Source organism: Lonchura striata, chromosome Z, assembly GCF_050655825.1.
Source record: "Lonchura striata isolate lonStrDom1 chromosome Z, ASM5065582v1, whole genome shotgun sequence".
Classification (NCBI taxonomy): domain Eukaryota; kingdom Metazoa; phylum Chordata; class Aves; order Passeriformes; family Estrildidae; genus Lonchura; species Lonchura striata.
The window spans coordinates 12,585,266-12,600,834 of record NC_140740.1 but is presented as its reverse complement, the minus strand read 5'-3'; the positions used below and the strand labels follow the sequence as shown (position 1 = coordinate 12,600,834).

Genomic DNA, 15,569 nt, shown 5'->3' with positions numbered 1-15,569 from the left:
CTCTTTGCTTCTGAGCACATCCACTGCAGCAGCAGTCATCCTGGCTGGTTTGCAGGGGGACAGTCTACAACAGCAGGTGCTGTTGCTCTTTCAAAAGGTGACATGCCTTTCCTTAGAAAGGTCCTGCTCTGCAAGTGTTGGAGCAGCAGCTCTTCCTCTCAATGGCACTGTGTTCTGCCATTACTCGCCATTCTCCTGGGGAATGGGAACCTTTTAGAGTCTCTGTTTCTTTTCTGGTGTGATGAAATCACTGGGTTTGTCCCTCCTGGTTCTGTTGACTCTCTCAATGCTTGCAAGGATTGGCTTTTCTTCACTCAAACCAAGTGATCCACAGAGACGTGAAGAGCAACAACATCCTTCTCAGAACCGACGGCTCTGTCAAGCTGGGTCAGTATATTCCTGGTCAGGTGCAGCTTTCAGGGATGTGGGGTGAGGGGCTGCTTTGAGTGGCTGCCAGCTCCCCAGGAATGGTGCTGGTGGCAGTGCGGGGACCCCCCGCTCTGAGCTGATGACATGGTTGCAAGGTGCACAGAGGTATGACAAGGAACAAGCAGTCAAGAGTGGTGTTGCTCTGTGTGTGTCCATTGCAGAGGGAGGGAGCAACAAGTCTAAAGCTTCCATAGAACAAAAGCCACTGCTGAAGGCAGTATACAAAATGTGGGGATTTGGCTAAAATCCTGAGGAAACAGAGCAGGGACAGTTGTCCAGGAGATTCAACAGCACATTCTCAAAGTTCTACTGGGCAATTCTTTTGCTTGGTTTCCTAATTGCACAGAATTCAAATAAAAGCAGTATTTTGCTTTCCCCTTAGCTGATTTTGGCATCTCTGTTGAGCTCAGCCCTGGGAAGAATAGACCGTCCTCGGTGGCCGGGACTCCTTGGTGGATGGCGCCTGAAGTGGTGATGCGTCAACCATATGGCCCCAAAGTGGACATATGGTCTTTTGGAATTGTGGGAATCGAAATGATAGAACGGAAAGTTCCCTACTGGAGCCGAAGTCCTGCCACGGTAAGGGGCAAATACTCACTGATCCCGCTTGTCTTTCTCACCTGCCCTGTGTTCTGCATGCCATTGGACAAAATCCCATTGCCATCTGCTGGAACTACTGCCACCAAGGTCCTGTTCTTAAAATGTCCCTGCAACACATCAGCATCTGCTGTAGTTTTGGTTGCATCAGTGTGGAACTCAAGCTATACCACATGCAAACAAACCCCGTGCTCAGGCAATACTTTCCTTTGGGTTGTAAGTTGTTCCAGTTCTTTGGTCTGTGTAGATGGCCACAATAAAAGGAAACAAGCATCTTAGAATTGGTGCTATACTTCCAGAAATGAAGGAAAGAAAGCCAAACCTAACAGAGTTTCTAAAAGAGTGGTTTTAGTGAGGAACTGCATCCCCTGTGCAGTTTCTGCACACTGAGAAACATGCCTGGAACCTGAACATGAGGCTGCAAGGGCCACAGAGTCTCTTCTGCTTCTTGTGCAGTGTTGCTGAAACACTTAGTGACTGTTTCTCTCATAACCCAAGCCATCTTCTCCACATCACCAAGCCAGGGCCTGGTGAGAGGGAGAGCCTGCCAAAACCTCCTGTTTGTTTCCTGGCATTTTCTGGGATGGGCCTTCCATTCATGCATTGACTTGTGTAGCTAAATGAGCAGAGGGTGTCCACAGGGATGGCACCTCTCCATCTTCGGAGCAGGAAAAGCTTTTCTGTTGCTGCGTAAGGAAGCTGAAATTTTCAGGCTGCTGAGAGACAGAGCTGCAGTGGCTCCTGTGTGCCCAAGCAGGCATTTTCATCCCCATACATTTGTGCATGCACCTTAATGTGTCTGTGTTGAATATGAGATTATAAATGTTTGTTTCCTTACCGGGGGATTAACTGATGGATTTCCTTTCTCTTCTTCCAATTACCATTGTTTTCAAGAACAGGACAAAAAACTTTGAAAGTTTTGTTTCATGGCAACTGGGCTGAAGGGACCCACAAGCACTGCAGAGATGCCTTTCATGTCCTAATCCTTGGAAAGAGTTAACATAGCAAAGTCCCCCTTCCAAAAAAGCTGCCAAGCTGGTGTGAATCTTCAGAGAAGCAAATGTGCTTTTGCTGATGTAGTTCCCAACTAACTAGGTCAGTCAATGAAATTGGCTGCCAAGGCAAGATCTGCGGGATGATGGAAAAGCTGTGGCTGCATCAGAATTTGTTTTTTTGTTGGTAAAGAAAAGTAATCTCTGGGTCTCTGCCAGGGCAGAAACTGCCACTGAAGAAGAGAGGTTAAACAATGGCTTCTGGGAGGGCAGTTACAGATGGGAAAGAAGCAGGTGTAGCCCTGTGTTTCCTGTTTCTCCAGACTAAATTCCTGATAGCCACAGCAGGGACGCCACAGCTGCAGCAGCCCAAGCTCCTCTCGGCTTGGCTGCGTGACTTCCTGAGCTGCTGCCTGCAGAGAGACGAGGAGCGGCGCTGGTCTGCCAACGAGCTGCTGCAGGTAAAATGCCAAGGGGCTGAGGTGAAACAGTGTGCGAGGGATGGGCTCCTCCTCCACCAAGGTCCGAGGCCTCAGATGAGCCCCCTTCCTCCTCACCTCCACTCTTGGTGCTCTTCAAATGAAAATGCTGACGAGTGCTAGACTGGGCTGGGCTGGCAGGGCTCTGTAATGTCCTGTTTTACCTAACAGCAAAAGAATTGATGTAGAGCATTGTAGAGAGACATGAAATGGTGGTGGAGGAAGCCACGGCTGCCAGTCCTGGCAGAGCACTCTGGAGAGATTTGGCTGTGGGCAGGAAGGGCTGTGGGGGACTCACTGTGAGCCTCTGAGGGGCCCTGGTTTGTGCCCCCCACCCCACCCTTAGAGGTTTCTGGCACACAAACAGGGACAGCTGAGAGGGACTTGTCCCAGCCCCATCTGCTGCCTGGCACGCTCAGGCAGAGGGGAACTGGCCCAGGCTGACTGCCAGGTTGTGTGGCAGAGAGGGAACTGCAGGACCCAGCGCCACTCGGCTGGCCCTGCTGGGAACGAAGGTGCCATGCAGCACAGGAGGGGCAGGGCATGGAAAGGCAGACACTGCTCTGTGTGCCTGTGGAAACTAGCACAAGACAGGGACCTATGGGAGTCATTGGAGCTTCTTGAAAGGAAGAAACCCCAGGGACAGAAAGCACCATTTCTAGAGCACTGGCAGGGCAAAAACCCCAGCAAGATGGAGAAACCAGAATAAATGGATGAGTGGGATTCTGGGCCGGGTTTGCCTGTGATGGCAAGATCCTGCACATGACAATTGAGCAGCTGATGGTCCCATTGTTTTACTTTTCAGGTCTTTCTAGGAACCAGAGGAATCGTGATTGAGTATTTGAAGCACTAAACTTGGAAGGAGATGGTTCACTGTTCTTTGTTTGTTTTTTTTTTTTTTCCCTTTGGCCAGCATCCATTTGTAACATCAGCCAAGCCAGTGTCCATCCTGGCACCACTCATCACTGTCCTGAAGAGGATGCAGGAGGGAAGAATGTATAACGAAGACAAGGTGTCATCTCCACAACCAGTTTTGAGTAGGATTGTAGAATAGGATTGTAGAAGAGTCTTGTAGAATAGGATTGTAGAGGATTGTGGTGTAGGGGTGTTAAAGAGTTTTGTAGAATAGGATTCTGGAGTAGTATTGTAGAGTAGGATTGTTGAAGAGTTTTGTAGAATAGTATTGTAGAGTAGGATTTTAGAGTAGGATTGTTAAAGAGTTTTGTATAATATGATTGTATGGGCGGACTGTGGAGTAGCATTGTAAAATAGGATTGTTGAAGAGTTTTGTAGAATAGTATTGTAGAGTAGGGTTGTTGAAGAGTTTTGTAGAATAGCATTGTAGAGTAGGATTGTGGAGTAGGAATTTTGAGTTTTGTAGAATATGATTGTATGGGCAGATTGTGGAGTAGCATTGTAAAGTAGGATTGTTGAAGAGTTTTGTAGAATAGGATTGTAGAGTAGGATTGTAGAGTAGAAATATTGAGTTTTGTAGAATATGATTGTATGGGCGGATTGTGGAGTAGCATTGTAAAGTAGGATTGTTGAAGAGTTTTGTAGAATAGGATTGTAGGGTAGGATTGTTGAAGAGTTTTGTAGAATAGGATTGAAGAGTAGGATTGTGGAGTAGGAATATTGAGTTTTGTAGAATAGGATTGTATGGGAGAATTGTGGAGTAGCATTGTAACATAGGATTATTTAAGAGTTCTGTTGAATAGAATTGTAGAGACAGCTTGTAGAGTAGGATTGTTGAAGAGTTTTGTAGATTACGATTGTAGAGTATGATTGTGGAGTAGGAATGTTGAGTTTTGTAGAATAGGATTGTAGAGGAGGGTTGTGGAGTGGCATTGTAAAGTATAGTTGTTGAAGAGTTTCGTAGAATAGCATTGTAGAGTAGGGTTGTTGAAGAGTTGTAGAATAGCATTGTAGAGTAGGATTATGGAGTAGGATTGTTGATGAGTTTCCTAGAATGGATTATAGAGGAGGATTTTCAATAAACAAAGTTTCTGAAACATCAGCCCATTTCGAAGATTACCCTCCTTCTGACTCCTTCAGGGGCTCTGTCCTCACCAGGCTTGTGGGAATTGTTCCAGCAGCTCTGGGTGCCAGGCAAAGCTCCCTCTGCTGCAGCTCTGTCCACAGGCTCCTCTCCTGAACACTCAGGGGCAACAATAACACTCCCCTTGAAACAGAAACAGAAAGAAAGAAACCCTTCTCAGCAGTTACACAGAACACCTGGTCCAAAAACTCTGTGGCTCACACTCTTAATCCCTTGCTCCTAACAAGAAGTCTGGGCACCAAAGCCCTTCAATAGTCAAAAAGATTTGACTCCTCAAACACAGTCCAAAAACTGTCAAAGCTGACAGTGTTGGACATGGGTGTGACACTGAACACATGGGATGGTGTAGTAGATAGGGACAGGTGAACGGAAGATTTCGGGATGTGACGGAAAGAAAGACCCCCATCCCCCTCTCACCCTGCAACATGTTATCCATTACCCCAAAGAATGTAACCACACCTAACCAAGTAGTTTTCCACTCCTGACTAACCCTAGAGACCCTGCCAACCCCCCCTGACGTAGCAGAGTCCCCCAAGACTATTTAAACCCATGAGATAAGATAATAAATGCTTTTCGACCGTCCACCACATTGGTGTCCTGCGTGTGTCGTTAGCCCGAGTGGCCCAGGGGAGACTGGGCTGCCGTGCTGTTCCTTGCAACCAGGTCGCCGTTGTCTCCCATGAAGGCAACAGATGGCTTCTAAGGAAGGAGTCCTGCCAGCTCCTGGCACAGGGATGTGCTCCTCCCTCCACAGCCCTGAGCACAGCAGTCTCATCCAGGCTACAGCTTGGCAGGGACTGCGTGGGAACACACATCTCTTCCCACAGAGATGCCCAAGAGCAAGGCGACTGAGCTCTGCAACATGGACAGCAAGACGGGCCAGTTTGCCCAGCTGAGGATTTCCCAGATGGAAACTGGACTGCAGGCACCAGGTTACTGAGAGGACAGGAAAGCTGCAGCTCCAGCCCAGCCCCACCCATGGCTCTGGGAGCACCTACAGGTACAGCAGAGCTCTCACAGCAGCAGCAGCTGCAGCCCAGCCCTGCTTTGCCTTGGCCTTCCCACCCAAAAGAGGCAGAGCCCACATCTCCACATCTGCTTCTGGAACAGAGGCACCTCTCACATGCCCCTCCCTGCACAGGACACTTTGCCTTCAGTGGCAATTCTCCAGACACTCTTCTCTTCTTTCCCATCAAACAAAGCCTCTTAGAACCTACAGAGCTTCCACTTCCTTACCACAAATGCCCCTGCAGAAGGGATTCTCCCCAGGAAAATGAGCACGCAAACCTGGCCAACACCTCTCATCCTCACTTAAGGGCTATCCCCCTTTTCATTCCCTCTTCTTTAGGAAATCTTCTTTTACCAAGCAAATCCTGCCCTGTCCATTCACAGCTGAACTGAAGAAGCCTTTGCTTCTCAGCCGTGCAACAACATTCAAACGCTCTCAGTCCAGCCCCTTTCATCCCTGTCCAATGCAGGTTCCTGAACAGAAGGAGACTTCTCAGGCAGGGATCTCCTGCTCTCCCAAATCATTTTCTCAGCAGCAAGGCCCAGATCTACTGGTGGTGATTCCCCTTCCCCAGGTGCATTCTGTGCTGAGCTGGATGCCCTCAGCGCTGCACAACCAGCACTGCCGGGTGGAGTGCTGGGGGCTGAAGCGTCTGCTGTGCCTGCAAGAATCCAAACACTTTGGTTAGGCTCCTGAATGGGGCTTTGGGATGCAGAGCTCTAATCCTGCCTTGGCTCAAACATCACAGGAAACACATAGAAAACTCTATTCCAGAAATGTATTCAAATTCTGAAGCGATTTGGAATTTGGATTTCTTCTTCTTAAAAAGTATTTATTTTAATTGATATGTACATACATTCAAGTATGGGCTGTAAAATTGATCTACACACACACTAATGAAGCCAGGCTGTGGCACTGCCTCCCCTGAGATCCAGCTGCTCATTTCTTCCTCATGGTCGTTATTTCCCAGTGTTTGACCTGGTGTCTCCTCTCAAAAGGACTCTATTGCTCCCAGCGTGTACAGCTTTTGCCTGCTTTTCCTAGGAATCCTAAATGTGCTGAACAATCTTTCAGGCTGTTTCCACAATGGATCCTAAGGAGATCAGTAAAGAACAGCCCTTTGGCAGCTGCTTTGGCTACTGAAGGCATTTTCTGCTGAGATGGTGATGACTCTTCATTTCAGTTTATGATGGCTCATGACTGTCCAACCTGGGCCCTCAGCCCTCAAGATCTGCTAAGCTTTTGATTGAGCAATGGGCTGTAATCACTTTGTTGAAGATTTTTTTTTTAGGAATATCCCAGGAAGTAAAGAAGGAACAAGACAGAGCTGGAAAAAGGCGCCTGGGTGTGTTGGATTTGGCACAGCTTGGTTTTTGGTAGCAGGGGAGGGCCATGTGGGTAGCTTCTCTGGAAGGCTGCTAGAAGCTTCCACCATGTCCGACAGAGCTGGTCTGGGATGGCTCTGAAGAGTGACATGCTGCTGGGCAAATTAGAGAGGTTGTAACATCTCTGTGATGACATATTGAAGAACAAAAGCAAAACAGCCCATGTGTGGTTCTTTCCCAGGGGTGGCGAGGCACTGCTGCCAGGGGCCATCCAGGTGCAGCACGTGGCGATGAGCTGCCACGGCTGCTGCCATCCTGGCACGACCTGTGGTGAGCCTTCTCTGCCTGGCTGCTCCTGGCCAGCCGCACTGTGGACAGAAGGGCAGGGGGGCGATGGCAGCAGCTTCTCCTTCCCAGCATCCACATAAAGAGAGGTGTTCAATAGTGCCAGCCCTGAAGTGGCCACCACTGCCCCCATGGTGGTGGCAGGGCCACGTGGCTGGGAGCAGAAATGTAATGAGCGGTTCCCCGGAGCAGAGCCTACATGAGATCAACATTTTGGTGCTGTGACATCCTGCAAGAAACTTTGAATTAGTCAAACTTTTTGGCAATGGTACCCCATAGGAGCAGTTTTTCTTCTAGTCAGAGAAGAGGAAGAAGTGAGGACATGTGAGGGAAAACAACATGGCAATGCCAAAGTCAATAGAAAAATAAGGATATGAATAAGGGGAGAGAATCCACTGGGCCATAACTCTGTGGGATGTGTCTTGAGTTTTTGGAAGTCGCAGTCTCTCTTTTATCCTAAACTCACAATTTCATCTTGCCCTCTTTGTTTCCTCATTCGCTGAGTTAGTGAGAAAGTACAGATTCCCAATTCGCCTACTCCATTTAACACATATTCTCCCTCATCAAGCATTGTATGGTCATTAAAATTATCTTTAATCCCACCCTGGTCTGAGAGCGTGGTCCTGCATCAAGATCAGCTGCCTGAGCTGTCCATTCTGCCTTTAGCTTCTCCGGGGTGGTAGTGTGTTTTTCTTCCATAAGTTGGTTCTGTTATCCCTGTGCAGATGGTTTGTCCTTGAAGCCTATCCTCTCACCTCCCTTGTCCATCTCCCCAAAGATGCTCTTTGTTCCAGTACCTTCCATGTCCATCACTGTAACTCTGCCCTCCTCCTTTGTCTGTCAGTATAATCCCGTCTTTACTTCCAGATCCTTCCCTGTCAATCTTGTATCCCCCTAAGACCTAACTGGTTCATTCAAACTGTACTCTTCCCCTGTTATTCCCTATGGGTTTGAGCATTGTAATCCCTACCTTCTGCTCCTCCCCAGGTTCCTTGAAATTTGAGAAAGTCTGTAACCTCCCCTTGTACCCTCCCCTGTATATAAATTGGTGCACACCTTTGTTCTGTGTCTTTCCTTCCCTGACCCTTCTCCTGGAATAAACCTCCCTGAGAAACCATTGGAAGACCCCTCCCTGTTCTTTGTCCCGACCCTTTTGCAGATACAGCTCGTGCTCTGGGGGAGCAGCCTCACTGCTGCAGCTTTCTAGCAGCCCTGCTATACTGCCACCAGGCCAATCCAGGCAAGGGGCGGCCACTCTCGGCGTGGTCAGGGAAGGGGCTAGCTAGAAGTTGACCCAGCACTCCTGTCACTCCTGCCCTACAGGGAGAAAGCGTGTGTGGGAAATAACCATTTATTCCCTTTTCCTTCAGTAAAGATTTGTGAGAGCCCTGCTAGAGTTGCCAGTGGGTTGGCCTCTTGCAGGGCTGGGGAGAGTCCTAGGGGCTGAGTCCCTTCTCTTAATGGGGTGCAAGGGTGCCCATGGCAATCGGTTGTAGCCCAGGAGAGGGGTGGAGGGGCTGAAGCTGCTGCCCTGGGCAGAGGGATCTGCCACTGTCACCACCTCCTGCCATGGCTCCTCCTGGGGCCAGTCCCACTCCACGGAGACTGGCACAGGTGGGGGGCAGCTGGGACCCCCAGGGAAAGCAGCCTCCGATGTACCAGCTTCCTCCTCCACATGACAGACTTCGGGGCCATGGACAGGAGCCCCCATCCAGGAGCTGCTGCTCTGGGAGCTGCTGGAGGTGGTGGAGCTGGCACTGGCCACAGGGCTGTTGTTGTCGTCCCTGAAGGCACCAGAGCACAGCAGCCTCTGGGCCTCCTCGCTGCACTGGCCCACCATGATGCTGATGGTGCCATGCACCAGTGGAGCCGTGTGCTGCTCGAGGACAGGCTGCAGCCCCTGCACCAACACCTCGGCGTTCAGCCCCTTGAGGCACAGGTCGTGCAGGATGGAGCTCTCTGCGGCCTCAACCAGCCACCACCAGAGCCGGAATATCCCCTCCAGCCTCCGGCACAGCCAGCGCTGCAGGGGCTCCAGCAGCTGCGGCTGTCCACGGAAAAGTCGGGCCCACACCTCGGGCAGGAGGCCACCCGGGAACTCCGGCCCTGAGGGGCCCTGCTCAGCTGGGGACAGTGTCCCCTGTGGCACAGCTGCACAGGACACCACAGGGCCATGGGGCTGTTCTCATCCAGGCAGCCGGGAGCTCTCCCTGCCCGGCCGGTGGCCACTGGCAGCTGCTCCGGGGCAGTCCCGGCTGTGTCCTGATGCTCGTCTGCGTGCTCAGAAAGCCTGACGGTCTCTATGGGTGTCCTGCAGAGTGGGCACGAGGGATTCCTGTGTGCCCACCGCTGGATGCAGCCCAGGCAGAAGCGGTGGTGACAAAGCAGTGCACAAGTCACATCCTCTCCGTGCCTGGCACCGAGGTCTGCCAGGAACAGGCTGTGCCCAGCACCAGAGAGGCCTGGCTTGATCCTCTCGGCCGTGGCCTCTCGCTCAGTAGAGTTCAGGCTGCAGCCAGAGTGGCCCTGCGAATGCCTGAATGGAAGCAGTGAGAGACACAATGTCTGTTGGAATCGTGCTCTTCCCAGCCTTCATTCTGGATTAATTGCTGAATACTATGGATGCCTTGAGGGCACTGAAGGGCTGCAGTTCAGTTCAGTTCAACAGTGATGTGGGAAATGGATTTGTAGAGACAAAGCTCAAGTTCTGGACCATGGCAAGTGAGGACCTGAGAGAGATTGTTTTACAAAGACAGAACTGATCAAAAGGCCTTTTCTTTGATGTCTCAAAAATAAATAGAAGTGAAGTAAGGGAAGTGGAAGTGGAAAAGACAGAAAAGTAAGAAATGATGCGTCAGCGGATGATAGGAGAGGTTACAGAAAGGGGGCAGTGGCAATCACCCGGATCAGCAGCCAAAGGTCTGGGGAACTATCAACGTAGGAGTGTATCCAGTAGTGTGCAGTAAAGCAAGAAATGCCCATTTTCACTGCAGTTAATTTATTAAACAAATATCTCTCAATATAATTTGACATCAGCCTTACTTCCCTAAATCTGTATAAATACATAACTTACTTCATGGGATCATTAATGATCACAGCAGCAAACAGCTGTCTGGTTACAAATGTTCCATAATGCTTAAACCCCTGCATACTGGAATTCCTTTTTTGTTTGGGTTGTTTGGGGGTTTTGTTTGTTTGTTTGTTTTGGGTTTTTTATGGGTTTTCTGCTTCTTTTTGTTTTTTGTTTTTTGTTTGTTTTTTTTTTATGATTATTCAAGGAACTGAAAAGATAAATATATCTTGTGCTCTTTCATTAACTTGATCTTGAAGAATTGGCTTACCAGTGATCCTTGCATCATATTTCAACAGCTAGCAAGTCTTACACCACTTAAAATATTTTAAAAATCCCAAACAAACAAAAACCAGAAAGACTAATTATTTTACAGTCAAACCTGACACAGTCTAACACAGTGCATAATACTACTGTTTCACTAACATCCTTTGCAGTTCTTTTTCTCTTAGAACTGGCATATTTTGTGGAACATAAGAGTGTTTACAAGAGAGAAAATGTTCTGCAAACTGAAAAGAAGTCAGCAAAAGTGACTCTAGGGAAGGTAAAATAAGAATGCCTAATTGTATTTAAACATGCAGATGTATTTTTTGCGTAAAACTGTGCTGCCTCTTAATTCTTCTTATAAAAAATACATGGGCATTTGACGTATGTTAATACAAGAAAATAATTCTTATTCCAGGGGTTATTTGTTTTGAGTAAACATTAGCCAGAAGGTATCTCTGAGGCCAATCATGAAAGCAGAATTTTTAAATACTTACAGGTTGTTATTTCTAATACGAAAATCCATAGCTAGTAATTTTTACTAGGAGAATACGTATAAAGAATACAATCTCCATGTCTAAGAGCTTGGTCAAGCACAATTCTTTGCTCATTCATATGCTGAGTGCAGACTGTGACTCAGTATTCAGCAGGGCTGCAGCAGGCAGTGCATGCCTGACCACACTCTCCTATTTTTTCACCCTTCTAATAGCATTGGAGAGTCAAAAAAGCAATGAAAAGAGAAGGGCATGTATTAAGGAATTTGTTATGCAGGATGCACTCAGGCTTCACACCATTTAGCCATACAGATGAGCCCTAACCCAACAGTTATCTCTGTGCACTGCTGTATTTACAGGATTGCAAACTGAGAGCAGAATTGAGTCGAGGAATCTTTTTTCAGAATCATGGGGCTTTTTGTCTGTAGGAAGGCAAGCTGATGCTGTTAAGAGGTAGAAACTGTTAAGAGATCTGGGTGCTTAATAAGATAAGTGGAAGATCATTTGTTCACTGTGATATGCTCGATTACCTTGGTTTGCATAAGAATGTACTGGTGTGTCTTTGAAATGCTTATTTGCTTACAAGGTGATAAGGAGGTTTAGATTAGAGTCCTGGGTATGTGTATCTGGTCTGCTTGCTGCATCTCAAAAGAAGAGACTTAGAAGCTATCACAACGACCAGACTCAGACTACATCTGGAGAGTCACGCCTGCAAGGAGAAGGGGGGGGATAAAAGGAAGGTTGGGACAGAACATTTTTGCGCGCCGTTGGTGGAGCAGGAGACTCCCCGGCCGCCCAGCGCTGTGCTTTGCCTGCCTTACTCGCTTGCTGTTTTAAATAAAATTGCTTTATTGAATTAAGACACTTCAAATTGCCGTATCACAATTTATAACACTTAAGTAAAGATGTGACTCTTTCAAATTAGTTATGAACTCTCATTTTTCCTTGTTGATACCAAGGATGATAAGAGGAATGCTCATTTTATTCAGCTGGCGTGTTTAATTTTCTATAACTGTGATGTGCTTTGAGGTGGCAGTACTGAATGTCACAGGAACAGCTATGAGGAACTAGCATTTTGTACTTTGATTGAAGATACATAGTCAGATACCTGAACTGAAAAACTGAAAAAAAAATTAAAGTAACCTTAGAACAGATCAATTGTTCCGCTCCAGTGTAATCTCTCAGTGCAGAATTATGCTGAAGTTAGCTTTGTAAAAGCCTTGCTGGAGGTCGCTTAAGAGCTACTTTTCAGCTAGCTACATCAGACAGTGAGTGTTTATTTTCTATTTATTTAATTGCCCATTTCAACTGAGGAGTAGTAGCTTATTCTTCTTCCAAGTACTCTCCTTCTGACCTAATGATGTTTCTGAAGCAGCAGCCTTCAGTACCGAGGCCTGTGTCAGGCCCAAGTGGATTTGGTTAAGTTTCTAGCTCGTGTCTTCAGCGTGGAGTCCAAGTGAATCAAAGACGGAAGCAATCCGGGCAACAGATATTCTTTATTGTAGCGCTGGGCACATGGGGGATCTCTCCTCCTAACATGTGCATCGTGCAGCTAAGAAAGCTGTGATTTATCTTACTAAAACATGCATATTCATTACAAGTCTTGACAATTATTTACATATTCATGATTATTCCGAGATAAGGATGCGCAAGCGTAGTTGCATTTTTGGGTGGTCTTCGGTGGTCGTCAGGGGTCCTCTGGTGGTCGTCCATAGTCTTCATCACTCTGTCCGCTAGTTGAACTTTTATTTCGAGCATGCGTGGTAGTTTTTCTGTGCTCTGGGCCCCATCTTTTCCTCCTTTCATGATATATGGCCTATTCAACTGACCACAGTCCATCTGCTGAGTATGCATTCTTTACATATAATCAGGAAGCTTATCAGAGTAAAGGAAGCTTATCAGAGTAAAGTACATAGCCAAGGACAAAGTTTCTACATCTGTTTGCTAATGTCTAGAATAACAGGATACTGGTGTATATACATAGCACATAACGTTTTCTTCACTTAATTCTTTTCTAGTCATTTAACCCTTAAGTAGTTCTGAACAGGTCAGGTCCCTGTATCACAAGGACAGCAGGAAAAGCAGGGCAAGCAACACTTTACCGAGTGAGGAGGCTGAGGCCCGAGATGACCCTCGCCACAGCTCCGTTTCACGCCATGCCATGAAAGCAGGTAATTCATGACGGGACAGGGAGCAGGGCCGCGTTCTGCCCGCAGCCACACGCGCAGCGCGCTCCTCGGGCAGCCGTGCCCCCCGAGCGGCGGCACAAGCGCCAATTTCCTCCCGCCGGGGCCGGCTCGGCTGCGGGCGGCTCCAGCCGGCCCCGCCCCGCCCCGGCGGCGCCCTCGGGCCGAGCGGCTGCGGCCCCGGGTCCGGGCGGTGTCGGGGCCGTGCGGGGCCGCGCGGGGCCGTGTCGGGGCCATGTCGCGACACGGGCGGGTCCCGCGGCGGCAGCCCGGCGGGGCTGCGGGGGACGGGGCTGCCGCCGCCGCGGTGCGCGCCCGGGCCGAGCCCCTCGGGGCCGCCGGCGTGGACGAGGTGGTGGCAATAGCGGCGCAGCTGGCCCTGGAGCGGTTCCGGAGCGGGGACGAGGCGGGTGCGCGGCACGGCCCGGCCCGGGGGCAGCTGCGGGTGTGGGGAGGGCGCTGGCAGCGGGTCAGGGAGGGGATCCTGCCCCTCTGCCCGGCCCTGGTGAGGCACGGCTGGGGTGCTGTGTCCATCTCTGGGCTCCCCAGCACGGAGACAGGGAGCTGATAGAGCGGGTCCGGCAGAGACCACTGAGATGGAGGTCTCGCATCAGGAGAGCTGTGGGAGTTGGCCCTGTTTGGCCCAGAGGAGACTGAGAGGGGATCTCACTAATGCATATGAATATCTCCAAGATGAGTCCCAGGAAGGCGGTGCAGGCTTTTTGGTGACAGGACAAGGAGCAATGGCCATAAATTCAAAGAGAAGAAGTTCCACCTGAACATGAGGGAGAGCTTCTTTCCTTTGAGTGGCAGAGCACTGAAACTGCTGCCCAGGGAAAGCATTGAATTTCCCCCTCTGGAAACATCCCAAACCCTAGATGTGTTCCTCTGTCACCTGCTCCAGGTGACCCTGCAGGGGGGTTGCACTGGGTGGTCTCCCTTCCAATCCTAACAATTCTGTGTTCTGTAACATTGAGTTGTCAAGATTACTGCCTGTTGCATTGTTACTGTCTTTTCATTATTATTTATCATTCTAGAGATGGAATTTCCTTCTAGCTTCACTAGTACTGAAAGAGCATTTGTTCACCGGCTCTGTCAGTCTCTTGGACTGGTATCTAAAAGCAAAGGGTGAGTCGGGGTACAGTTTTCAGTTCTTTGGTGCAGATGATAGAATTTCAAGACTAATGATAACCTGATTGATGTTTTCAACATCCTCAACTTGCTGCAAGGAAAAGTATTAGAGAAAAAAGTGTAAAAGTAGCTACAGATATGAGCATCTTTGTTCATTGCTGTATGCATGCTTGGAAAAGCTTGTGACATGCATTTTGGGACAGCATGATTTTATACTCTGTGGATTTAATGGCTCCATTAAAAAAGGTTCTCACTGTGATTTCTGTTTTTTTTCCAAAGATTTTGCTTAGCATCTCATACCCTGACAGAAAAAAGTTAACCTAGAGTAGGTTCCTTTTTCCTAAAATAAGTTTTCCCTCCCCCTGACAGAAAAGGAGCCAATCGATACCTGACTGTAAGGAAGAAGGATGTGTCAGAGGCACACGCAGTCATGACTTGTGACTTGGCTCTCTGTACGAAACACGCCGTTCGGAGCCTAATTCAGCGCTTTCCCGTCACAAATAAGGAACGCGCGGAGCTCCTGCCAAGGACAGAGCGAGGAAGTGCCTGTGCTGTTGAATCTGGTACGTTCAGCATGTGTTCTGATTTGGACTTGTCCATCGACACCACTCGAAACCACCTGCAACCCAGTGACAAAACAAACCTCTTCCTGCTCTGTCCCCTCTGGTGTCCTAACAGACACCTTCAAACAAATGCATTAATTTTCCTTACTTTTAAGGTCTTTTATAACTGGTGCTGTGAGGAATTTGGGAAGTCGTATCATGCACATTGAGATGTCCACCTTGTGTTGTGTTAATTTAGAATCTTTGAGCCAGTTCCAGCCAAATCTTTTTGGAAGCACATTTTGAAATGTGGCTTCACAGAAGTAACTATGAGGTGGGGTTGAAGAGTCAGTGTTACTGTGATGCCATAAGAATGCCTATATTAGAAAATGAGGTTGTCTGTTCTGCTTACAGAAATTAATGTGCTTGATAAATCAAAAATTTCAGTTTTTACTTCTTCATCTCTACAAAATAGATTTGGTCCTTAAGAGACTACTGTCCAGACTTCTTGATTTCTTGAATATGGAAGAGTTCACGGAAAGACAAACTTCGGTCTAAATGTTGGGGTTTTTTTTAAAAGCAAGGTTTTAATCTAGATTATTGCTTTAGCAGCTACAAGTGGAAGAGTTGCACTGTGTTTCTGTGTG

At 48.3% G+C, this 15,569-nt stretch overlaps 1 long non-coding RNA gene across 1 annotated transcript; it reads left to right on the top strand.

The window, feature by feature from the left end:
* The first annotated feature begins 12,572 nt into the window (after positions 1 to 12,572).
* LOC146763643 (uncharacterized) lies at positions 12,573 to 14,943 on the top strand. Its single transcript, XR_014951661.1, has 2 exons — positions 12,573 to 14,377; positions 14,750 to 14,943. It is a non-coding gene; the product is annotated as an uncharacterized LOC146763643 (long non-coding RNA).
* The last annotated feature ends 626 nt before the right edge of the window (positions 14,944 to 15,569 follow it).